The 27,167-nt window shown below is 40.9% G+C and overlaps 1 protein-coding gene across 20 annotated transcripts in view; it reads right to left on the bottom strand.

Moving 5' to 3' along the window:
- Positions 1 to 27,167, bottom strand: part of TMC1 (transmembrane channel like 1) — a 431,339-nt gene that overhangs the window by 234,747 nt on the left and 169,425 nt on the right. The window contains exon 4 of one of the 20 annotated variants that reach the window (XM_082401412.1): positions 4,801 to 5,970. The exons of 18 other annotated variants lie outside the window; for them this stretch is intronic. The gene's annotated coding sequence lies outside the window, so the exon portion shown is untranslated. One more of the 20 variants, XM_082401400.1, reaches the window with a different exon arrangement.

Raw genomic sequence — 27,167 nt, 5'->3', positions numbered from 1 at the left:
AGCATGTATAATTCTGGATTTAGTCCTCACCCATTGCTTATTGGCTGAGTGAACTTGAGTTACTTTACTTTCTCAAGTCTCAGTTTCATTTGTTATGATGTTGTAGAGGAGGAAAAATAATTTTCCCTCTACTCTTCTGAGTTCTAGCTGAGACTCCTGTAATACAAAAACAGATTAATAAGAGAAAAACAAACAAGTTTATTAACACGTATACCTCATGTACACATGGTAGATACACAGGGGAAAATGAGTAACTCTCCAGGGTGGCTTAGAATTCTGACTCAAATACCATCTTCACCTAAAGACCGAAGAAGGAAAGGTGAGAAAAGGTCAGTCACAGGAGGTTATTAGCACAGTAAACGAGGAAAAGTTTGTTATGCAGATTTAAGTTGGTACCTTCTCCATTGGTAAGATTCTCTTGTGATTTAGAATCAAACTTCTCTTTCTGATACAGAAAGGGAGACGTCCTCGACCAATGGAGAGTCTTAAGGTTGTCATGAGGATTCAATGAGCTAAGGTAAATAAGGTATTCATAACACAGTTGTAACACAGAAAGTGCCAAATAAAAGTTAACCATTATTGGGCTTCCCTGGTGGCGCAGTGGTTGAGAGTCTGCCTGCCAATGCAGGGGACACGGGTTCGAGCCCTGGTCTGGGAGGATCCCACATGCCGCGGAGCAACTAGGCCCGTGAGCCACAACTACTGAGCCTGCGCGTCTGGAGCCTGTGCTCCGCAACAAGAGAGGCCGCCGTAGTGAGAGGCCTGCGCACCGCGATGAAGAGTGGCCCCCGCTTGCTGCAAATAGAGAAAGCCCTCACACAGAAACAAAGACCCAACACAGCCAAAAATAAAATAAATTAATTAATTAAATTTAAAAAAAAAAGTTAATAACCATTATTATTTCAGATCGATGTTTCTTCACGTGTGGTCCCTGGACTAGCGGCAGCAACATTACCTGGGAACTCAGACATACAGATGCTCAGGCCTCATCCCAGACCTACTGAATCAGAAACTCCGGAGGCAGGACCCAGTTCTCTGTTTTAACAAGCCCTGAAGGTGATTCTGGTAACCACTGAAATGAGAACCATGCTTATAGAATATAGGGTTATACAAAAAAGAAGTAAGTTCTAATATAATTCATCCCTAAGAACTTCTGTTTTTTTGTGACTATTTAAATGCAGAAGAATGCTTGGTTTTATTTCTTTCCAAACAACTAAAAAAGAAATCCAGCAGTAGCTTGAGAACAGTAGGATTTCTGTAGAATAACTCTTACCATCTTATTTTTGACTTTGCTTAGACAGACTCCTTTATGCCACACAACCATGTTCCAAGAGATCTATTATTAAATTGTGTTAATGTATTTTGTAAAGCCAAAGATACAATGGAAAAACTCAAAAGAGAGAGCCTACAGTATTGGTGAGAATTACGAAATTATACATTTGAACACAGCCTATTACTCATTAGTCTTAACCAATTCCATAAACAAAATCATATGACTATAAGATGGAGCATAGGCATATGCTGAATCAGTGACAAACCTAGGTGCAGGAGTGTAATGCAGGGTTTCTAAGTCTGTGCATTTTGTGGCTTGAGTATAGTCAATAAGGTGTGTGCACAGTTAAAGGTAAAATTGCCGTGTAGAACAAAGAAAGCCACAGTGTGTATTTTTGTCACTTCATCCTCCACACTGCTGCCATAGAGATTTTTCTAAAGAACACATTTAATCGAGTCACCATACAACTGAAGAGACTTAAATGGCTCCCTTAAGCCTGGCATGAGAGTCTTTGTAATCTGGCACCTGCTGACATACTTCACGGACCCCAGTCCTATGATTATAGCTCCTCTGTGGAGCCTTGCCTGACAGCCCACTCCTCATCACTAGGGAGCTGGTCCTTCCTAACTCAGAGCTTCTGGAGCACCGTGTGCAGACCTCTAGAAATCACTTTTACGTTACATTATAATTGCTTGAACGTCTGTCTCTAAACAAGACATTTACTTAGCTTTTACTGACGGCAAGAAGCACATTTTCATTTTTGTGTCCCCAGCAGTTGGCATAAAGCCCAGTACAAAAGAGACACTTAGTAAATAAAGACATTCTGTGGGTCTAAAATGTAAGATCTATACAGGAACCAGAGATCAGCCCAGAAAAAATACAGCCATCACCTGGAGCCTCTTTCTACCCATATTACAACCAAAATCTTTGAATTTTGAGAAAAAGTTCTGCCACTTTCAAGGTTCCAGTGTCACCCTCATTGTAGCAGACACAGTCTCCAAGATAGAATGTTCTGTTCCCACTATCTTCTGAGAGCCACTAAAACTCATTTCATTTAAGACATTCTGACCCCCAAAGTTACTATGTCAGTTGATATTGATTGAAACCCCCGATTTTTATCCCAGGCTGCATGTCATGAGCTTTACAGTTTCAAGACTTAAGTCAAAACTGCAAAATAAGCTGGGTGTAGCAGGTTTAAGGCAACCGACCCCACATTTGTTAGCTTACTGAGTAATCCTCCTGGCTCCAGAAACATGGTAATTATTTGCTGATCCACAACTCATCACTCTCCATTTTACTTCCCTCACAGCCCTGCTACCATTTCACAACCTGTCACATTAGCATTTTAGAATGCTTTCCCTTCTCCACTTGGCTCTGCTCTGTGCCCTGGTATTTTATTCTTGATAATCATTCAGCCCTGAAGCATTTGGCCCAGGGTTGCTGGAACACCTAGCAAGCTATTTAAGCCAGTTCCTTCACTGGAGCACTGGATGCTTGAGTCACAACACCTTGAATTAATCGCAAATTGTTTGAGAATATCCTATTTGTTTGGTTGCTCATTATCATCTCCCTGTCTACTGTCATATCCCTTAAGCCAAAGGACACATCTTCAGTTTTTAACTGAATTGGAGCAATGGATGGGTCTGGATAGAATGACAATAACTCTCCCTGTAAGTACCCAGCTCCTCACTGTCTGCCTGGAGAAATCTAGTGACAGTTCCCTGTTGCTGATTCTGAGATATCCGAGGCTCCTCCTTGCCTGGAAACTTCTGATGCTCTTTTGCAATGACTAACAGAAGCTTCAGTTTTCTCACCCTTACAGGGCTTCTGTAAATTGTAATAATTTGTAAATAAATTGTAAATAATTGTCAATAATCAACAAATGGGAGCCAATCTAGCCATTGCAACTGTAATTTGAAGGCTGTATTAGTTTCCTAGAGCTGCCATAACAAGTACCAAAAACTGGCTTAGAACAACAGAAATTTATTGTCTCACAGTTCTGGAGGCTAAAAGACCAAAATTAAAGAGTTGACAGGACCACGCTTTCTCTGATGGCTCTAGCGGGGGAGCCTTCTTTGTCTCTTCTAGCTTCTGGTAGTTGCCAGCAATCCTCAGTTCCTTGGCTTGTAGATGCATCATTCTAAGTCATATGGCCATCTTCTCCCTGTGTGTCTTCATATCATCTCCCCTCTGTGCTAATCTGTCTCTGTGTCCAAATGTCTCCTTTTTATAATGACACCAGTCATATTGGATTAGGGCCTAATGACCTCATTTTACCTTTATTACCTCTATAAAGATCACATTTCCAAATAAGGTCATATTCTGAGGTATTGGGGGTTAGGACTTCAACATGTCTTTTGGGGAGAACACAATTCAATCCATAACAGAGGTGAAAGGTAGCAGAATATGTCACCTTAAAATATGACTGTAGGAGTTCAGGACATGCCACTCCAAAATATGCCACTTTGGTATATTGACTACTTTGAGCTGAAGGCACTTGAAAAACAGCAAACGCAGGTAGAGACTTTCTCTGAACTTCCCTTATGTGTCTAAACACAGATTCTCCAAAAGGAACTCACTTGTCATAAATCCCTTCCCTGGGAGTTTCATTAGGCAGAGAAGATTGACTTACTACAGGAGAGAAGGGTAGAGGTCAACACCACGCCTCAACGAACTTTGCCACAAACTATCATGTCTCGCATATACATTCTTCTAAGGACCCATTCAACTTTCCTAAAAATCATTCACTCTGCCCTGAGAGGCCTAAATCCTTTTTCCGCTTTCCCTACTAAGACAGCATTTAAGTCTGAATTCTAAGCCACCTCGGGCTTACTCATTTTCTTCTGAGTATCTCCCATGTATACATGAGGTATACATATTAATAAACTTGTTTGTTTTTCTCTTGTTAATCTATTATTACAGAAGTCTCACCGAGAACTCAGAAAAGTAGAGGGAAGTTATTTTCCCTCCCCTGCAGAAGCAGAGTAGCCAATTGTGGTAAGAATACAGTATAGAATGGTATTTTGTTTTTCTAATAACTGACCCAATTTTGTTTTGTTGACCTCCCTTTTCTTGCTGAGGAACAGGATTCCCTGGTTATAATTCAATTTAATTTCTCTTTTGTTCTTAAAATAATCAGACAAGTTACCCCCTCAGGCTCTCACTGTCCCTGGACAGCACCTGTCTGGGGTGGGGAGAAGGCAGTGGCACACTGGTAGACCAACTCTTTAGGGGAGAAAAAATCTAAAGTGCCCAATTTGTAGCAGTGACTGATTTCCACTGTGTATTAATGCTATATAGAGTAGTCCAACCAGGGCTGATTCAAACTACCAATGAACAACTGGCAAAATTCCTGAAAATTTAAACTTAGTCTCTTGAGCAGGTATGAACTATTTCCAGCACCCCCACTGAAGGCATGGTCTGCTTTCTCATGACTGCCTTCTCCCTTTCTCCTCCCTGATTCTCCAACCTGCATTTACCCACAAAACTTCAGGCAACTGATGTGGGAGCGGGTAACACTGACTTACTTGAGATGCAGCAAGCTGCTCTCAGCAACTCTGATATCCCTTTCTGGAGGTTGTTGCTGTCTCTTATCCACCAACATGACAGGGCCTCCTCTGCATGGCAGGTGCCCAGGGACTGGATGTGCATTTGTTGGTTCACTGCAGGGTCCTGAGGGGTCTTCCTCTGCATACTGCTTGATATGGAAAATCCAGCTTCAACTTGGCCTCTACTGCCCAGCCCTTTCCTTGTGAAATTTAACCTACAGACTTTTTTTTTTTTTTTTTTTTTTGGATCCACTCTTCCACAGTCCTTTTGGGAGATATTTGCAAGAAGACTTTTGCCCCATCCATCTTCTTTGGCATCCACCTAACGGAGGGAAATCTAAATATCTTTGCAAAAACAATGGTGGGAAAGGCAGGTGCCCTCTGGCTAAGCCATGTCTCTCCTACCACTTTCTCCTTGCCTAATTAGCATCAAACGCTCTGCTGGTCCAATAGGAAGCAACTTTAAGACAAGAGAACATTGTCAGCACCTAACCAAGTGGAGAGGAGGAAACAGATGTACATCCCCAAATGTACAGGAAAAGGAGAGGAACAAGTCCAAAGTCCTTCTTTGAGTAGGAAAGAATAGTTTCCACAATACAAATTCTGCATTCTCCCAAAAGTCATCATCTTCCTCTCTTCCAGTCCCTCTTTTTTTTTTCTTCTTTTAAAAATTTATTTATTTATTTTTGGCTGCATTGGGTCTTTGTTGCTGCGCACGGGCTTTCTCTAGCTGCGGCGAGCGGGGACTACCCTTCATTGCAGTTTGTGGGCTTCTATTGCGGTGGCTTCTGTAGTTGTGGCTCGTGGGCTCTAGAGCGCAGGCTCAGTAGTTGTGGCGCACAGGCTTAGTTGCTCCACGGCATGTGGAATCTTCCCGGACCAGGGCTCGAACCCGTGTCCCCTGCATTGGCAGGCAGATTCTTAACCACTGCACCACCAGGGAAGTGCCTGGTCCCTCTTAAATGTGACTCACTGATAAAGACAGGGAAACCAGTTCAGCCTTCCTAGCAGTAGGAGCAAGGATTAGGAAACGCATGACTGAAAACCAGGTCCTCGGCCTTAGAGAATTCAGTAATTTTATTATCAGAGCTCTGACTCCACTTTTTTATTATCTTTAATAATGTAGTGTTTGCTACATTATTCAGCCACCTTTGGGAGAAGAAAAAGATATTAGTAATAATAGATAACATTATGAAAATAGAATAATCATACCTCACAATGTTCCCTTACATTATTATTCCAGTAGTGGAGAAAAAATAAAAAGCTTGTTTTTAATCAAAACTAACCATAATTAAATCTGCCTTCCAAGTTGGAAGAATAGGGGGAGGAATTAATTTATGTCACTGGGAAAATAAATCTCTCTGCTGCCCCCTTTCAGTTGCAGAGACTGGTGGGCGAGAAGGATTGAGACGCAGAGTAGATGATTTAGCAGAGCAAGAGCACATTCATTCTTCTTTGGATACACAAGAAGATCCCCAGAGCAGAGACTGAGGATAGTAGGGTCTACTCCCACCTCTGAGGGGGAGGCAACAGAAGTAAAGGAGGGAGCAAAAAGATAATAGGAATGCAACACTGTGGTAGCTGAGGATTGTTTTGTTTCATTTTTTTCTATTTTCCATTTAAGATATTTGCTCTGCTAGGATATAAACCCCCTTCTGTGTTCTCAAACGTGCAGTAAAGACTATTACACATAAGTGCCCCATGAGGGTATTTTTTTTTCATGTAATTCAAAGAAAAGGGGATGAGTACAGTGTTTGTGCAGCGTGGGGTGGAGAGAAGGGAACCTGTATGGGAGATGAGAGGCTAGGAATGTGGAATAAGTTCTCCCAGGAGCAGGAAGTAGGAGCCAGCCCTGAACCAACATTAAGCCCTGGAAAGGTGTAAAAATCTTGAAGAAGACCGGAGAACAGAGGGTCTGCGCTGACATCTGGGTTTTATTATTAATACGGTTGCTATTGTTATTATTCTCCACTAGGGAGCTAAACAGAACACACACAACACAGCTCCCAATAACATCCAAGGCACAATGGCCCCTACATCTGGGTCAGGGACTTGTGAGAGGTATATTACCAACTCTTTATACACCCCTAATAAGCACTGACTTTTATTCATTCTCAGGGCCATGTGGTGAGAAAGTTGGAAAATGTAGCCGTTTCCTGGAGCTGACATGTGGGTATCCAAGATGACCTCAAGCCAGTTGCTACACACGGCTACTATTGTTCTTCAATCTTCATCTAATAGAGGGTGAACAGCAGGTGCCCTCAAGGTAGCCCTTCCTTTTCCAGAAACTGAAATCTGTCACAGAGCACTGCGAGTCCACAGAGTTGAGTAAATATGAGCCAATCTGCACTATCGTGAGGCATGCAGTCCCTGTGTCCTGCTGACCCGCTTGGCAAGAGCACTTTCCCTGCCCAACATGAACAGCACTGTGTCATCCTTTCTTCTCTGTGCAGGAAGAAAAGTCAACAGCTAGAACTTTGGTCCATTACAAACGTAAAACATGCTTCTCTAAAGAGACAGCATTAGAAAGTCTTTTCTAATAAACTTTTCTCATTAGGAATTCCACATCTCGTCATCTGAGAAGTCTCTCATGTGGCAGTTTTGTGATAGATGCCACAGCTTTGTAACAGTAGCAGCAAAGCCCTCAGCTGATGGTATTTCACTTTATGAAATTCAAATCCACAAATATATGCCAGGGATGTTAGTGGCCAATGTGCCTTCCACCCTGTCACAACATGAAGTAGGGATATAAGATTTTATGGCACCTATAAGCCACTGACAGTCAAGTGTCTCACACACTTCTTTTTTAGAGACCCTAGTGGATTTTTCTTTGCTCTTTTTTCTTCCTTTTTAAACTTGCATTTCTTTAGTTAGTTGTGTATTTTCTTCAAGGTGGAGTGAAAGCCTTTAATATTTGAATTCCATGAAGAAGACCTACTGATATACAACTCAACTACTTTAAGCTGCAGAAAGCAACTATGTTAAATACACAGTATACTGAGTTTCCAGAGGGGACAGTGTATACAATTCCTTATCAGGTGTGCTTTGGTGTAGATTTACACTATGTGCCTTTGACTATCTTTCTTCTTGGAAGAGTCCCTGCTGCTTGTCAGAAGGTGTGCTACTGGGTACTTCCAGTAAAGACAGCCTTTATTATTAGGGTCAGTTATTGTGTAAACTTAGAAAAGTAACAAGGTCTTGTATTTTAGTTTTATCTTTGACAAATTAGGTTGTTGTATGATCTGCTATCTAACCAACTCCCTCATGAATCACCGTGGCATACAAACAAGAATAATTTAGTGAACCTTACTTCTAATACTGATCTTCAGTATACCCAGCATATTATGAAAGCAAAATAATTGAAAAATGGAAGAGAGAAGAGAAAGGAATGAAATGAGGAAGAAGTAAAGGAAGAAAAGGTAATAGGATTAATTAGACATTAAGGAAGCTCTGGGGTCCAATTGTATTTTCCATTCACATCTTTCCCTGGCTAGAAAAATCTGCTCTAAAAATAGAAACCCCATATTTGGGGGGTATACTCTTAGGCTGAGGATACATGAATAGTCTTTATACTTGTCAGCAACTAGTTCCTTTTGTCTACCTTGGTAACCCCAGTATCTTGCACATTAACAGTACTCAGTAGAGGCTCTGATAAATATTTGCAGAATAAATGTTTAAAGTTAATGTGGAAATCATTAGATGAAAGGTTGATAAGGAAAGGGAGAGATCAGGCTGTGAATACTTGAATTCAAGAATCAATATTAATATCACTAAAATGAAACAGCCAGATCCAATGTGCCTCCTGCAGTGACGTGATGTGATATGAAATATATAACATCGTATTCTCACAAAAACCTGAACCTGCGTTGGATGAAGGCTTTAGAGCTGAATTCCAGTCAAAAAAGAAAATGGCAGCTGGAGGAACAAGTTAAACACCACCTAAAGGAAACAGACGTTCTACAGGTCAACTCATAGTATCTTTAACAAGTCAAATGACAAGGAGAAAAAGAGAGAGAGAACTACCATGGACCTTGACGGAATCTCAATTTGACCAAATAAATTATACAAAGACAGTTAGGGAGATTGTAATGTGTACTGTGTGTTGAATGATTCCATATCATTTAACACACAGTACAATAAAGCTATGGCAATGTAAGAAAATATCCACGTTTTTGGAAATGTATATCAAAATAGAATGATGTGATAATTGAGGTGTGCTTAAAATAGTTAACACACATGCATAAAGAGAAGGGGAATAGATAAATATTGTACGGCAAAATCTTTATAAACACTGGATCTGGGTAATAAGTATAAGGATGATATATGTATGGGGGTACATTTTGTTGTTTTCCATGCTTTTATGTTTGAAACATTTATAATACATTTTTTTTCAAAAGTAAATACCTTGGGGGATGTTCTGACCAGGAAGGGGCATAGGGAACTTTTTGAGATGCTAGAAATGCTCTCTGTATGATCAGGATGGTCATTAAATAAATGTGTACATATGCAAAACTCATCAAACTGCACACTTAAAGTTATGCTCGTTATTGCATTTAAGTTATATCGCATTAAAATAAACAAACTAGTCTCCATCTTTAGTAGGCAATTAAATTAAACACCTGCATGAGTAACTAAATGTAGCACATATCTGCTCCCCTGGTGCCTCCACTTAAGAGATTTCTGAGAATTCCGGCATCCACTCTTTACCTAGTCTTCTACATGCCAAAAAGCAATGACACTCAGTCACTGAGAATGCTATCTCCATGTTTTAGAGGCTGGAAAAACTATCACCCAGTTTCTGAGACGATGCGGCTTGAAAAAAGAGGTAAGTACGAGCATTGGCCTTGAGTCATCAGCATCACAGAGCCCTGGAAAGAAGAAGTGGAGGAAAAACTATGTGTCCTAAGGCAAAGAGATTCAAGGAGAGGGAGCTGGGGGAGGGTCAGAAGTGACAGCATCAGTAGAGGGACAGCGGTTCCATGGAATTGAACCCCTAGGTCTGTGGCTCAAAAAAGTATGTGGTGCCAGACAGTCCCACCCTCACCAGAAGATCCTGGGGATAGCCTCGAGGAAAAGCTGTTGATGCTGCTCCTAACTGGAGGAAAAGAAAGGAAGAGAAGAATAGTGGAGTGAGCAGCTATCAAAGGTCTTTTCCATGGAGACCATAGAATGAAGTATGGTGGCTGTGGAGCACCAACACGGTAGCATCATTAGTTTATTGTAATGACTGAATCTTATCCTTTTCATTTTCACAAGAGAGGGAACATAATGCATGACAGGAAACGAATAGAATCAAGGAGGCAGGCAGCTCTGATGACCTCTGAATCACCTTTGGGGTTGTTCTTCCCTTGTCTTGAAGAATAGCACACCTTCACAGCTGAATAGCACTGTGGTCCAGTCCTGTGGGATCTAAGAAGTCCTACAGCCATCTCCTTCAGTTCAAACTGGCAGAGTTTCTGCTGAGGTGGCTGATTCGGTCCATGGTTCTTACCAATGTCCTATCAAATGGTTGTTCCACCACACTCTTTGTGCTCTCTGCACACACTGAGAATTTTCGAAATCTTTAAATTCTGGTTCCTTTTTGCATAATAATTCCTTCTACAATTCATTTATCTCTCCTTGTGTTTTACTATAAGCAGTCAGGGAGAACCAAGCTACTCTTTCAACACCTTGCTTAGAAAGCTTCTCGGTTAAATACCCAGTTTATCACTCACAGGTTCTACCTTCCACAAAACACTGGAATGTGAACAAAGTTCAGTCAAGTTCTTTGCCACTTTATAACAAGGACTGCCTTTTCTCCATTGTCCAATAACATGTTTCTCATTTCTGTCTGAGACGTCATCAGAATGGCCTTTACCATCCATATTTCTATCATTCTATTCATGATTAATTATTATGCTTTATGAAGATAGAAGCTTTCTTTACAGAGTTCCTCTTTTCTTTCTGAGTTCTCACCAGAATTACCTTTACCAGACCTTTCATGGTAATCTTGGCTTTTCTAGCATGCATTTCAAAACTCTTCCATTTTCTACCCGGTACCCAGTACCAAAGCCATTTCCACAGCACCCCACTTCATGGTACCAATTTCTGTATTAGCCAGCTCTGGCTTCCAGAGCAAAATACATAGACTAGGGCTTCCCTGGTGGCGCAGTGGTTGAGAATCTGCCTGCCAATGCAGGGGACACGGGTTCGAGCCCTGGTCTGGGAAGATCCCACATGCCGCGGAGCAACTGGGCCCGTGAGCCACAACTACTGAGCCTGCGCGTCTGGAGCCTGTGCTCCGCAACAAGAGAGGCTGCAACAGTGAGAGGCCCGTGCACCGCGATGAAGAGTGGCCCCCGCTTGCCGCAACTAGAGAAAGCCCTCGCACAGAAACGAAGACCCAACACAGCCAAAAATTTAAAAAAATAATAAATAAATAAATAAAAGTGAAATTCTTTAAAAAAAAAAAAATACATAGACTAGGTAATTTAAACACAAATATTTATTTTCTCACAGTTCTGGGGCTTGGAAATCCAAGATTAAGGTACTCACAGATTCGGTGTCTGGTGAGAACCCTCTTCCAGGCTTGCAGATGACTGCCTTCTCACTGTGTCTTCTCATGACAGAGAAAGGAAACTCTGATGTCTCTTCCTCTTCTTATAAGGGCACATCCCATCATGGGGCTCTACTCACTAGCTACCTTCCAAAGGCCCTACCTCCTAATACTATCCCATTGGGGATTAGGGATTCAACATATGGATTGAGAGTACACAAACATTCAGTCCATAACGTTACTATAGCATAATCCAGTTGATCCTGACTGATACAAAACCTATGACAATGAAGGAAGACAACCTTAAGATGAAGCCAACATTGTAGATAGCAAAGTGGAAAAATAGACAGGGTTTTTGACATCACTGAACCACTGGATCATCCCTCATAGAAAGGCCATTTTATTGCTAGACTTACCAGTTATATAAGAAATAAATTCCCTTATAATTTAAGCTATTTGAATCAAAACTACTTAACTGGTACAGTGATTATATTCTGTATTATATGACCCCCAACAATGCCGTATCTGAATGGAATAAGGGAGGGCACCAGACCTCTGAGCAAACGATGTGCAGGCTGGACAATGGTCTGTGAAGTAGATGGATACAAAAGCTCTGTCCAATAGGGACATCATACTCAGGGAAGTGACTGACCAACATCAATCCACTTGGCTTCAAGTCCTTCACTAAGTCTACTGATAGCAACAAGAATAGTTGAGTTAGAAGCAGAGAGCTGCACGTTGTGAAATCAATTTCATAAATTGTGGGCTATAGTCACAGTTTTCATTTCCTATCACAGAATTAAAAAGCCATATATCTTCCCCATTCTGAGAAAAATTTAGAAACAAAGACAAATTATGAGTCCACTTTCATACCTTCAAGCCACCATACTGTGAAGCCCCTGACGTCACCATTTTAGTAACACCGTGTCTCTGCAGGAGGAAGGCCCACAGTCGTGGAGCAAGAGCGGAGAAAGTAACTGAGACCTGCATCTGCCACCGAGGGGACTACAAGACAACCAGATAGCAATATCCGCATTGACCTGTCAATTCCAAAATGCAAATCAGTCTGAGAAGCACAGCTATATATATGCCTGTTCCCGCTTTTCTGTAATGCTGGCTTTGGGTGGAGATCTCTAACTTCCTTATTTCCTTCCATATGTGTCCTTTGAATAAAGCCCTCTGAATTACAGTGTCGTTCTTTTTTGAAAACTAAACGCTGTTTTCAATATCCAATTATTCCAACTGTCTCTCTCAAAAAGAGAGTCCATTTTCCCTCTAATAAATTTTACTCCTATTTTTTAAGTATAAAAAAGTCTTTTCTCCCAGAGCAACATTTGTTTAAAAAACCCTGGGCCTGGACTGCCAGGTGGTAGTTGTTGCATCACTTACTTCCACCAGATGGCGCTGTTGCTGATTCACACATTCGGAGTCCTACCAAATTTAATCTCATCACTGAAAAAACACACCAGCGACTGCTTCTCCCCATTCCTGAGAAATTACCACTTTTAACAACTACCACCTCTGTAACTAACCTGCTGGACACTTAACAACTGTCTCAGAGGGTTTCCTTAAGTGCAATTAGATATTGAGCTAAGCCCTCAGGACGCAGTGGTGTTCTCTTAGAATCTAGTAAGAGAGATGACCATTTAGCAAATTATCACACAAATAAACACATAATCACCAACTTTGATTTATGCTACAAATCAGAGAAACAAAGGTTCCTGGTTGCTAATGACCAAGCCTGAGGGGTGGAATCCAAAGGGAGCAAAAGGAGCTAAATTTGAAGAGGGAGAGTAAACATTCTTCCCAACAGAAGGAATAGTCTTTAAGAAGGCACTGAGGCTGGAAGGGTTATGACACTTTGGATAGGCTAAGAAAAAGAGAAGCCAGAGCTTTGAAACTAAGGATAAGAGCAAAAGAAAGTTGGAAAATTGAGTGGTCCCACTGATAGATAAGTCCTTGGTTTCAGTGGCAATCTATACAATGATTCTCAAATTTACATCTCTAATCACCTTCTCTTCCAAGTTCTATATATGTCCCTACTTAATATATCCACTTAGTTGTTTCAAAGACATCCTCAAATACATGCACAGCACTGAATTCATGATCCTTTCTGGTCTGATTGGCTGTTCCCCGAATGTCAATAAATGGCACAACCCATACATTCAGAAAACTAAAGAGTCCTTGCAGTCTCCCTCACCCTTAGGTGCATAGGCCATCTATCACCAAATTCTGTTCATTTTATCTACCAAATCTGACAGCTTTTCTCTAGATCAGTGATTCTCCACATGTGGTCTCCAAACCAGCAACACTAATATCTCCAGGGAACTGGTCAGAAATGCACATTCTCAGGCCCCAACCCAGGCCTAATCAAGGGGGCCCAGATATCTGCATTTTAACAAGTCCTCCAGGAACTGGAAGTCCAGTACAGTTTGAGAATCACTGTTCTATAGCTACAGGGGCCCTGCTACTGCCATAAACCTATCTCATCATTACTTATCTGGGCTACAGGAGTAGCTATGCAGTTGTTCTTCCCCACATCCATTAAAGCTGCTTTCTACATTAAATCTCAGCCCTGGCATCCATTATCATCTACAGGAATCTACTCTAAACCAACTAAGTCCAAATCACTGGGGGTGGGGCCCAGGCTTCGGTATTGTGTAAAAGCTTCACTTTGAAAGCCAAGACTGAGAACCACTACTGAACTCAATTGTACTCTGAAGCCAGACTGATTTTTTTAAACTACAAATCTAGTCTTGCAATTCCCCTGCTTAAAACCAGCCAGGATCAAGCCCACATTCCCAACACCTATGAGACAGGCAAGTGCTCTGGCCCCTACATTTGCCGCACACTCCTCTAGTCTTCTACCATTCCGGTCTTCAATCCATTGTAGGCTCCATGCTTCCCCTTGCTTTAGAGTTTTGCATATGCCGCTTGCTCTCTTGGCCTAGATGTTCCTGTCTTACCCCTTTTGCCTAGTAATCCTCACTCTTCCTGGAGATCTCAGTTCCATCTCCCCTTCCCCAGGGAAGTCTTTCCCAACCTTCTTTGTCACGGGAAGGGTAGGATGGGGAGGATCCATATATCCCAGTTTGCCCAGGAAGTCCCGATTTATGAACTCATGGCTTGTGGATTTACTTCTTTATAATTTTATATTTATGTGTGATCATTTGATTCATGTCCATCTTCCTCACTGGATCATAAACCATAAGAGTTTGACACACAGGATGCACTAACAAATATTAGTGTTCCCAATTATATAAGGGGAAACTGAGTCTGCAGAGCTTAAGCATCTTGCCCAGATCACACAGCAGGTAAATGGCGTGGCTGGAATTTGAACCGAGGTCAGGGATTTTCCAGCATCATAACAATGAAGCTGTGTTTTCAGAGAGATTGCCACAGCCTGATTCAGTGCCTGAGTATCCACAGTGGCCCAGGATTGAGCTTTGCTTGATTCTTATTAGAATTGAGCTCAGCTTGAAAGCTACACAGTTATTTCCTTTCCATTGAAATTATAATCTGCTCCAAGGAAATGAAGCTTATGGGTCTCAGGGTATAAAGGGCAAATATGTGGGAGAAGCCAGAGATCAAACAGTCAAGTACACTTGTTATAGAATTTTTCATGAGTTGAATTCAAATGCTATCAGTGGAGCAACTCCCCCTTGGATTTAAAAGAACAAGAACAAAGGATGAGGGGAAAGGCAGCTGTCAGTGCATAAACAGAAGGCAGATGGAATGGTCCAGACCTAGGAATGTGGAATAGATGCAGCCAAGGGCTGGGACAAGGGTCACAAGAAAAGCCAATGCAGTAGAAGCTAAGAAGCTGCTTCTTCCTCAGTGAAAAATACAGGGGGGAACATTCGATTCCCTGTAGTTCATCAGTGGGTCCCCTCCAACTGTCCTTCATGTACCAACATGGGGCCCCTCTACCATGTACCAACCGCCCTTCCTCTTTCTGTGTAATAGTGAGTTGTAACTCTAAGAGGTCACCTTGCCTCATTGATTCTCACTTTTCTCACTTTTCTCATATGCAAAATGAGGAAACTCAACTTAGATGACCTTGAAAGATGCTCTCTGCTCTACAATTCTGTGGTTCTATGACCCACAGCCAACGCTGTTAGGATTTACTCTGAAAAGACAGGAAAACACATGGATATTGGTAATAATCCCCTTCTCAAAATCAGAAAAAGGATGGCCCATGTATGCTGTTCCTCAACCCCTATTGCATCTGATTCCTGAAGAAAGTGTTTCAGGTCAAGTCCAGCCTGCTTTAAAGTCAAAATTGAACCATGAAGTTCATAGCAAAATGAATCCAAAGCAGAATGAGTACCACTAATCTACTAAATCCCAAAATTGAGGTAAACTAAACTATTATTATGAACTAAGCTATTATTATTATTAAAGAAAAACAAACATTTAACAGAAAAATTAGGTGATGCTTTAAATTTCATTTGTTTGCATTAGAATGAATCATGTATAATTTTAGACAATTAAATCAGAATAAACCCAGATTGCACTTCACATTAGTGAAACAGTGCACTTGATATATATTTTATAATTGGCTCAAAACACTTTTATAAGGCTTATGTCAGCACTAGGAGTGAGTAGCTAGGAGGCAGGACCACCTAGAAAACTGAGAATAATTCAGATATGATGTGCTTTTGTCCAGAATGCACATTCCCCAAACTCCATCTGAAGAAATCTTGCCATTTCTTCAACCCTGTCACTGACCTGAGAAACAGTTTTAAAACATAGCCCCCAGATTCTCTGACCTTCCTCCTACTGAAACATGAGGTCTATGTCCCCTCCCCTTAAATTTGGGCTCTGTAACTCCTCAATAAAGAGAATACGGTAGAAGTGATGCTGTGCCAGTTTCCAGACGCAGGCTTTAAGAAACTGGCAGCATTTACTTTCTGCCTTGGAACCCAGCCACCAGGTTGTGAGGAAGCCAAACAGCCACATGTAGAGGCCATGTGTAGGTGGTCCAGCTGACAGTCACAGCTGAGGTCTCAGTCTAGCCGGTATCAACTGCCAGACATATGAGCGATCAAGCTTTCACATGATTCTGGCTCCCAGTTTTCGAGCTGCCCCAGCTGATGCCACATGGTGTAGAGATGGGCTGTTCCCTTCCAGACCTATCCAAATTTCAGCTTCATGAGCTAATTAAATGCCTGTTGTTTTCCTCGGCCCCTAAGTTTGGGGTGGTTTGTTATGCAGCAGAAGACTTGCCTAAATCCCCGCACCACTGCCACAACCGCTACTACCATCAGTACAACAGTCATGAGAGCAGTTCAAAACAATTCCCATTCTTTCCTCTTTCTGGGTACAAGACAAAAATGCACTTCTCACCTGCTGTGAATTTAGGCTTGGTCATATGATAGATAACGGCCAATGGAACGCGATTGGAAAGGACACGTGCCAATTCTGAGCAGAAGTTTAAAACTCTCCTGTGCCATCCACTAAGTTCCTTTCTCCTGTCACAGTGATGGTGGAAGCCCACACAGACTCCATCAGCCAGACTCCCTGGTGGAACTACAATGAGCAGGGCTGCAATCCAACCCAGACTGGACATACAGCATGAGGGAGATACCATTATTTGCCGAGTTAAGCCACTGAGGTTTTGTAAAGTTATTTGTTACCACAGCATATGACCAGGTTTCTCAATGGCAGCACTACTAATATTTTGGGCTAGATAATTCTTTGTCCTGTGCATTGTAGGATGTTCAGCAGCATCCCTGGCCTTCATCCACTAGACACCAGTAGCACCACAACCCCCAGTTGAGACAACCAAAAATGTCTCCAAACTTTACCAAAGATCCCTTAGAGGGCCCCAGTTGAGAAACACTGACTTAGACGGCTCCACCTGATGCAACTGCCACCATGCAGAATGGCTTCCTCTTCACTCTTTGAAAGCCCTTCATAGATTCTCTTCCATAGCACTCATATCATTTGCCACATCAACTTATAATTACTTCCTTGGACTCTGCCACCCTGAAGACTGTGAGAGCTGGTGGAAAAGTAGGGCAGGTGCAATGATCTACCTAGAGCTTGAGTTTTCTGTTAGTGATATACCAAGTGAGGTGTCTGGAACTCATAGTCTCTCCCAGCAAGGTTACCCAGTTCAGGGACCACCACAAATGGTTGTGCCGTGTGCAGACTGCACAACAGTACCTAACCTCAGAGATAAGCCATGGATGAGATCCACCCCACTCTGCTTGCTTTGCTATCTCCATACAGAAGGAAGAAGTCTTTCTCATTCATCTGTCTGAAGAAGAACCTTTTACAAAACTTCATACTAAGGCCACAGAAGATCTGACCCAGGATGTGGAGGAATCTGGGATACATCCACATAGAACAGGACTAGAAAGTCAAAGCTTTCCTGCCTGATGTTGATACAATGATTCCCTTTGTCCTGAATCTTGGAAAGAGATGGAAAGCTAGTTGAGGCCACTGGACAAGAGTAAGCAAAAAAAAAAACTCAAGTTAAGACTGACTAGTTTGAAAAGAAACAATGAAAAGTTAAGTCTCCTTCCTACTCTTGACCCTTAATATTTCCTTCTAGGCCAGCCACTGTCAATTAGTCTCTGTCATTAGTGGCATTCCAGAGGAACACTAGGCATACACATGTGATACATATATACAGGACTCCATCTCTTTTTAAAACACATATGTTAGCATACTTTATACATTGTTCTGCATCTTCCTTTTTAACTTAAATATGTATCTTAGTGTGCTATCATTACATGCCTCATTATTTTAAATGCACATATTTAATTTTATGGATAGACATACTTTAATCAGTTCCTTGTTGATGGGCATTTAAGTTGTCTCCAAGCTTTTACTATTACAATCATTGACTAAATAAATAACTTGGTACAAAAAAATAAATTAAAATAAAATAAGACAGTCTAGTTTGTATCAGGCAAACTTTAGCAGGATTCCCTAAAATTGGTTATTTATCTGAATCAAATTGGCATCTCCATTAAATGACCCAAAATCCCCAAGCATTAATGTGTGGGCCTGTGGAACTCTCTAATCTATGTAAATTAAGCACCAATTAGAATGGTTTATTACAGTTTCCATATAAAACACTAGCTAAACTGTATACATTAGTGCATGTGGAAATTGGCCCTTGTGTAAATTGTTTCCGAAAGCACCCAGCCAGTAGGAATCACTGCAATTGCTGTTTATGAAATTTCCCTCTGATTCTGCTTAGGCAACTCTTCTTGATGTTATAAATTAGCTACCAAAGTCAAACAGTTCAGGTGGTGACATGGTCAGTGGAATCTAACATCAATATATGGGCAAGACCCAGGATACATGATTTCTCCTACCCGCCCACCTGGGCCCCAACCCACCTCCCCATCCCTACACAACACACATCATAAGCTTGATGGCTTAACTGTACCAAACTGTGTTCCTTGTCAAATTGCCACCATGTTCTACTTTGACAGAAGAACAATCTGACCCAATAACTTTTCCACTGACATTTTTCCCAAGGAGAAGTTTCCATATGTCATAGTCTCTTCACCCTTCTCTATTTTGGTCAATTCCAATCCAGAGAAACTCTTTATCTTGAGGACTTCCATGTGCTCTTTATCCTCATGTGCTCTCTCCACCTTAGGAAAATACAGTTAATCCCTGTCATCATTTTTTCCTTCCCTTTTCTTCTTGTATTGTCTTCTCCTTTCCTCTTTTGCTTCCTCCCTTCATTATGACTGTCAACTCAGAAATAGCCCCAGTTATGATTGATAGGCATTAGAGAAGTCCTAATGATAGTCCTCTATCAAGAAAAAGGAGAAACACAATTTTTAAACTGAACTGCATATGATAAGGACTAGTGTAGTGAAATTCCCAGAAGTTCTCTTTAAAAAACTCTACCCACCTCTACATAAACCCGTCTTCCTCAAGAAGCAGTATTAATGATAATCTGTTGCTCATTAATAATGTTCTGTAACAACATTGTTTTGTCATTTCTCACTACTATTTAGCGACATTATGCATTCTTCATACAGCCTCCTTGGCTTGAAATGACCTCAGTTTTTTGCCTTTGATAAAACCTCTATCTTTTAAGCCCTTGAAGAATAAATTGTTCCTTTCCCTGTACCCTTATATCAAAAAAGTTTATTGCTATTCAACACCTATTTTATTTAGTCTTGCATAATTTGTATTTGTCCCTCCTTCTAGAGCCTCCAAAGGCCCTTGAGAGACTGAACTCTGTTAATACTTAGAAACCTCCCTGCCAGGAGCACATCTGTCCGGCACATGGTAAATGCACATGAAATGTATACTGAAAATGATATGGGCTTCTGAGGGTTGAACCGTGAATCTAAAGATCATTCATAAAGTCATCTCCCTGCAAAAACTGAATTATTTTTTAAACAACTGACTGGTTTATTTATAGCCTACTTTATAATAATTTCAGATAGCCTATAGATACTTTTATAATTTTTTTATAATGGCATGTTTTGTCAACCAGAGTCAAGACTGAAAATCAATATCAAGAGCCCCACTATGTGGGTCATAGGACCTTACATAGCCATAAAATCTGGGCTGCAAGTTTGGCTCTGCGCTTCCCGGCAGCCAAAGCACAAAGGAAAATATGTTCAATTACATGGGTCTCACTGTCTAGAAGGAGAAAACATGCCATTACTTGAGGAGAGCAAAATTTTCCTGGCACTTAGTTCTGAAACAAAAGCTCTTGTATAAGATTTCTCATAGGGGATATTGAGTAGGCAAACAATTGACTCTTAATTGGAATTTTGATGCATAATTTGTTCTTAGGACTGCTAATGAAGAGTCATGTGGCAAGAGGCAGAGCCAAAGGGGTTAAAGTAGTGAAGTTAATTCATCTGCTCTTAAATAACAAAGATTATTGGAACATATCTAATACATAAAACTCATGCAACACCTAATATAGAATCCTAGAAGTGTAAAAATTATTTTGTTGTTGTTATTGGTTTTGTTTGTCTGTCGTTAACAATGAAGACATTTATGTTTCTGCTTTGTGGAAGTTTTGAACAGGGAATTAGAGATTATTGACTCAATATTTCTGAGGTTTAGCATGAGGTTTAACAAGTAAAACATTGAAAAAGCATATTGAACAATTTACATTTAATCATTACTCCATGGAGACTGTTAAAACAGAAATAAATTTAAATAATTTCTCCTCAAAAAATCAAATATGAAAAATTCAAGATTTTCAAAATCAAGGATTTTATTAAATTTTCTTTTCCCCCATACATCAAGGTAGCAATTCTAGAAAATCAAGATTCTATGTAGCAAATTAGCACACAACTAAAGAAGGCAAAGGCCAAAAAGAAGGGGAGAAAGAGGGATTTAAAAAGGTTAATCAACCTCTATGGAAACTTCCAAGGGGGCTATTTGGGTCTTACTGTCAGAAGCAGATCAGCTCTTGGATATTAACTAAATCCCCAGTTAATATACAGTCTGCCTATCCAAGCCAAGCTCAATTGTGCTTTAAATTTCATTTTAAACATTTAAAAAAGAAAAAAAAGTAAATAAGCTATATAGCCAGGACATTTAATCATAGCACAATTTTCTAAATGTATTATTCTTGCAGTTTGCCAACTTTTACAAATCCTTACATGTTTATTGTTAAGTATAAGATGCCATCATTCCCTCTAAAGTTATTCAACATGAAAATTGATAGCATTGTTAATTCTATTTTCTGCCAATTATCTTCAAAATATTCTCTTGAACCCAAGGAAAAAAAAGTCAGACTTATTTACAGTGCTGTGGAGCATAAGAATGTGAAATGTGGAGTGCTTACCCCCAAAATAGTTTACTAGTAAAAAAAACCAAACTTTTGAGTCACTCCCCATTATTGAGTTTTATAGAGTTCTATGATCAGGAAAAACAGTGGCAATGAGAAGGCAAATAAACTGCTAAGCAAAATATATCAAAAATATATTGAAATGTGAGCAGAATTTGAAATTGAGCACTGGTGCTTCTTGCAAGGTCACTGTACAGTAAAACTATAATTCTTCTTTTAGTAATTAAGCTGATCCAAGATTACTCATGGCTAGGAGCTCTAACCCAGTGAGGAAACATTTAGAAAGAAAAAAGAAAGATATAAATGCATACAATGAATCTTGATATACCAACTGCAATTCCAATTAGGATACAATCCCACAAGCAAGCCATTGAACACAATAACATGACCATTACAGATGGCCAGGGATATAACCTAACATTTATTCATGGAATATTCTTGTGAAAGGTGGCATTGAAGAAACAATCTGGAAGCTAAATGCAACTAAAGAAAAATAACTAAATAATTTAGTGTAGGGTTAAACTAAACTAAGTTTCCCCTGTCAACTTTCTATTTCCTCTTATTCTACCTAATGATGAGGCATCACAGATATAACTAGTGGTTACCAGTGGGAAGAGAGAAGGGGGGACGGGCAAGATAGGGGTATGGGATTAAGAGGTACAAACTACTATGTATAAAATAGATAAGCAGCAAGGACATATTGTAGAGCACAGGGAAATACAGCCATTGTTTTGTAATAACTTTAAATGGAGTCTAATCTATAAAAATACTGAATCACTATATTGTACACATGAAACTAATATTAGCTCACTTACAATTAACTATGCTTCAATATAAATAAATAAATAAATAACAATGATGTATCAACCATCCAAAGAAACTATGTATTTTGAACTCCAAAATGCTAATCTTTTACTAATCATTATGTATTATTTATGAGGCTAAAGATATTAGAATAAATTCCTTTTTCAAATATATTCCAAATAGCATAAAAATTCTTTTGAAGTTAGGATCAAACTGTTTTTCTAGAGCAATCAGACTTTTGCCAAGCAACTTGGACTTTCTGCACGTGTAGACAGAGGCAGAGTCACCAAGAGGTGTTTCCCACCCTGAAACCTCTGACCAAGGGCAGAGTAGCATGGGAGCATTTCTGGTTTGATTTGGACATCATCCAACACTGAATGAGATTATAGTTTTGAGGAGGTGCCATGTTATCAGCAGATCCATGTTCAAAACTCTCCCCACCACTGCTTCACTTGGAAGAGACACAGGTCAATGCTAAATGAAACTTTCCAAGGCCACTGGATATTTGCAATTCTTTGTCTGGGAACCCGAACTTGAAGTAGACCACGAGTAGGGATTTCCCAGCTGCAGTGTATAGACATTAATGAGGCACCTAGCTGGTACGATCAAACTTAATTCTTTGTGCATGGCATGTGCCCATGGGTACATGTGCACCCCCAAGTTTAGAAAAGAGAGTTGGAAGTCAGTGTCTTCAATGTCTTAAAATGTTCAAGGGAAGATACTGAGAGACTGAGACAAGAGAGGGCAAAAGCTGAAGCCAGGTTGGAGCCCCGTGTTTGCTCAGTCAGATACCACAAATGTTGTAAAGGAAATGAGAAGGGTGTGCATAATAAAACTGCTGGTTGAGAAAGATATGAGTGAGGCTGCGCAGTAAGCTGATAGTGGTGTTACTGGGAAAGAAATAAGGCAATTCTTCTGAGGCAAGAAATGAAGAAAAAGAGACAAGATAAAAGAGTGGGGAAATACATGGTACTCTAGATTGGTCTTTCTTAAATTTAGGGTACATCAAAATCACTTGAGGGGCTTGATAAAATACAGATTTCTGGTCCCCACATCCAAAGAAACTGATTCAGTAGGTCTGAGATGGCACCCAGGTTATTTGCATTTCTAGCAAGATCCCAAGGCATGCTGATTCTGCTGGTCCAGGGACCACTCTCTTTAAGTGGTAAGGCTGTAGATGCTGACAGATCAGAATCTGAACCCCTGCCCTGCCATTTCCTAATTGTGCACCTTTGGGAAAATTACCCAGACTCTCTGAATCTTGGTTTCCTCATCCTTAAAATAAAGATGATGATATATACTCCATAAGAGTATTGTGAAATATGAAACAACATATTTAAAGCACCTGGGACATAGGAGAAACTTTACAAATACTTCCATCATTATCCCTTCTGAGGGCAGAGGAAGGGGAAATGGAATCATGACCCAGGAGGGGCTCCAGGAAAAAAAAGACAGGGGGCTATGTGCCCAGAACCTAGAGCAGTGTTCCTCAATCCTGGGTGGGCATCAGAATCCACTGGGGTGTCGTTTAGAAGTGGAGATTCTGGGGCTTCATCCTTGAGACAAAAGACTGAGCATTGTCGGCAGAACTGGCGTGGAGACTGGGGGATTCTGAGGCCAGCCAGAGTTGAGCGCAGGGACATATAGAAACGTGAGTCTGAGATTTCCAAGGCAGAGTCCTGGACAGCAGAGACCAAGCAGGTGACACACGGAACTGGGAAGACAAAGTTGTAAATTTGAGAGCAGTAATGCGTTAGTAGAAACCAGAGAAAGCAACTTGCAGAGAAGAAAGGGGAGTGGTAAAAGGATCAGTATAAGTATGTACTTAGGTTACCAGAATTTGACTTGAACTTTAAAAAAGGCAAATGAACAGATGATAAATAAGGTCGAAATATATGCATGGTTAAAATCCCTCACTCTGGAGAAAGGTTCAGCTCTGTAATCAAATGGATTACGTTGATTTTTCAAAGTGAACATGGTAGAGCAAAGTATAAAGGAACAGGGAAAATTCCAGAAGCCCTAGATCCTCAAACAGGAGTCCCCAGTTCGGTCTACTCTCCTCAGATCAGTTTCATTGGTGGAAAGTGGAAAATCGTCCACCAACCAACAGGAACTATGAGGTTAGTTTTCTATTCTGGGATGCCTCACTCATTCCATTCCTTCCCTAGGCCCTCAGGCACCACTAAAGTGTTTCTCAGAATGCTAGGCTTAGAGAAAGACTGCGGGTGATGTGGTTTCAATGATAAATATGAAAACTGACATGTATTATAATCCATCCTTGACTATGCCCAAGGCACAGTAGTATATTTAATACTTCAAGAAAGTTCCCTCATTGGACATCCTTATTTCAATAAATTGATTAGTAGCATCCCTCCTGTCAGTAACTCCAGGGAACACACAGTAGGAAACACTGCCCTGTGGCAAAGTCTGTACTTGCCACACCCTCTGCTTGCCCCACTGCCAAGATCTGGAACTGAAAGCTGCACTGTCTAAATGCAAAGTTGTTTAGACTCCAAAACACTTCCTGTTTGAAAGAAAACTTCTCTTGGCTTTCAGATTCACCGCTGTGAAGGAGGGATAAGAGCATCGCTTGTTTGTCCGTTGCCTTTTGTCATTGGACAGATTAATAAGCAGGTATACATTTAATAACATGAACACACCTGCATGGGATTCTCCACCCCCCAGTAGAAAGATACACACACATATAACACACACGCACATTCACAATGGGAGCAGGGTAGAGAGAAATTATTAGTGTTAAAGAAAAAATGACATAGTCAAAGTCCTTGATAAAGAAAACAAAATTGCAAGAAGTGAAGATGAAAACACAGCATGCTGGCTGGGTGTAGGCCCATAATGCAGTTGGCTTGTTTTCCAGCAAGCTAATACTCCTCTCCCTTGAATCTCCAGCTTGTAAATATATTTATAGCTACTCAGACATAATATGCCAGATACTGAAAAAATCCACTTAGTCATTGTTCCTGGTGAACCAGTTTTGCAAGAGTTAACCTAATCTCTTGCATAAAGCTGAAAAGAGTTTGTCCAAAGCTTTAGCAAGAGTCATGCTCCTTGCCTAAAGGTTAGCTGATCTCAATCAGGCTGCAACAGAAACTAAGCCATTATTTAGTTACAGAGTGAACTGTTTTTATCTGACTGGAAATGGAGGCATTATGGGGTGTTCTGGCCAGAACCTGTGTTAATTGATGCTTCTCCCTGTTATGCAATCAGAGTGAGTACCCCGAGAACTGGCTTCCTGTTCCTCTGTTTCACCCATCCTTGGAGCCCAAGCACAACAGTCTGCTAAATTGGGCATTTCTAAATCAGTTGTGCCAGCTAGTCTTGTCAACTATCGGAGTGATTAAAGAATTTTAAAGCAATTAATCTAAATGTTGCTCCCTTAGGTGGTGAGCCGCCTGAGGGCAAGAGCAATAGCAGCTCCAGAATTTCTAAGAGGAGGAGAAAGCGGCAGAGATGTTACTAGAAAAGGAGCAGTTGGAGGCTGTACCCACGGGACTTGACCTGAAACAATGATTGCACAGTAAGCACATTATTTAACCTTAGATTATAATTTTGACAAGTTGCCCATATAACAGTGGAGAGTGTTCCAGGAAACAGAAGTTGGGGATGCAGGAAGGGGCTAGGCAAAGCCCATCAAATCATCCCTTGGTGCTGGGGAGGAAATAGAACTGATTCACTCTGACACCCCAGCTCTTAGCGTGGTAATTGGCAAAAGCACAAGTTTGGTACACACTTGTTGATGCAAAGGGGCACTGATCATTTGAAGGACAGGAGGAAGGAATGATCAGAGAAGATAGAGAAGGGAAGGGAAAGAACAGAAGGAAGAGGGTCTAGAGAAAGAGGTCATAAAGGAAAGAGAAAGGGAAGGGAGAGGAGGAGCAAGAGGAGAAAAGGGAATGAGAAGAGAGAAAGGAAAGAAAAGACCATGACACATTTGGCACAGAAGCTGAGATTATCCAAGATACCTATGGGCCTCAGAAGTCAAGTGTATTTTTCCCCTCTCGGCCAACTATATTACAGTTGTCAGAGTTTACCATATCACAGTTCTTGCTCTAGGAAGTTGGATTTTTTCATCTGAGCTGCTTTCTAGAAGTAATTTCATACAGTTTACTTTGACGTCTTAATGGAGATTCTGCCACAGGGCTCCTGCCCAAGTGGTGCCATCTCTTTAGGCACAAAGGAAGCCTGCTTTCCACTGACTTTACCACCGAAAACATTCTCCTGGGTATCTTCACCTAACAAGTTCTTCCTATACTTCTGAACACTTGTTTGGCTGTTGGGAAGATACATGTGAGCCCAGTTTTAATCACCCCAGCCCCCTTACCTGACTCAGAGATACCAATCAGAAACTAATTCTTGACAGCTCTGTCATTTCCAGTCCAGAGAAGAAAAATGTCACAAGTCCCGGATTGTGAAGTAACAAGATGAGCAATATAGAGCAGAGCAGAGAGAGAGAGACCAGAGCAAGGATCCACAGCCACCCTGAAGGCTGTGACCCCACACCCTTCTGGTATAAGCCTCCCTTGTTTCAGTTAGTGTTGCCTTCTGGGCAAAATGGGCCAATAAAAGGCAAACCATCTGTGCATGTACTTCTCTCAAATGTCCACTTCTCTCAGATGTTTCAGTTAGTGTTACCTTCTGGGAAGCTCAGAATATTGTCATTGTTCCCAATTCTTGTTCCAGACATTTGCAAATTTAAGAACATGGTATTCAGTTTTCAAACCTCATCTACTACTGTGGAATAATAATACAAATGAGACAATACATGTAAACCTACTGTACAAATGTAGTATTATTTATCTCCTTTTAAGCAGAGTGATGGAGGTAAAAGGGAGGTCAGGGTGGGGCCTGGGAGGGAAAGCCTGGCCAAAAGAAGTATAAGAGCCTCATGACAGTTGGCAGCTGAGTCCCCACACCCAACCCTAGCCACTAAAATCATCCCACAGGTACATGGGGGCATGGTGCTAGGTCTGGGAAATCAGACAGACGGAACTGGCCCTGCCTTTCTAGGAGTCTAAGCTTGATGATGGAGACAGGTAAGTGAACAGTTACAATAAGTAAGTAACTCCAACAGTGGGAGCGAATACAGTGTGATGGTTAATTTTATATGTCAACTTGACTGGACTAAGAGATGCCAAGACAGCTGGTAAGGCATTATTTCTGGGTGTTCTGTAAGGGTGTTTCCAGATCAGA

The sequence above is a fragment of the Balaenoptera borealis genome, assembly GCF_965194805.1.
Source record: "Balaenoptera borealis genome assembly, chromosome: 8".
Lineage (NCBI taxonomy): Eukaryota > Metazoa > Chordata > Mammalia > Artiodactyla > Balaenopteridae > Balaenoptera > Balaenoptera borealis.
This window is presented reverse-complemented; position numbering and strand designations above follow the sequence as displayed.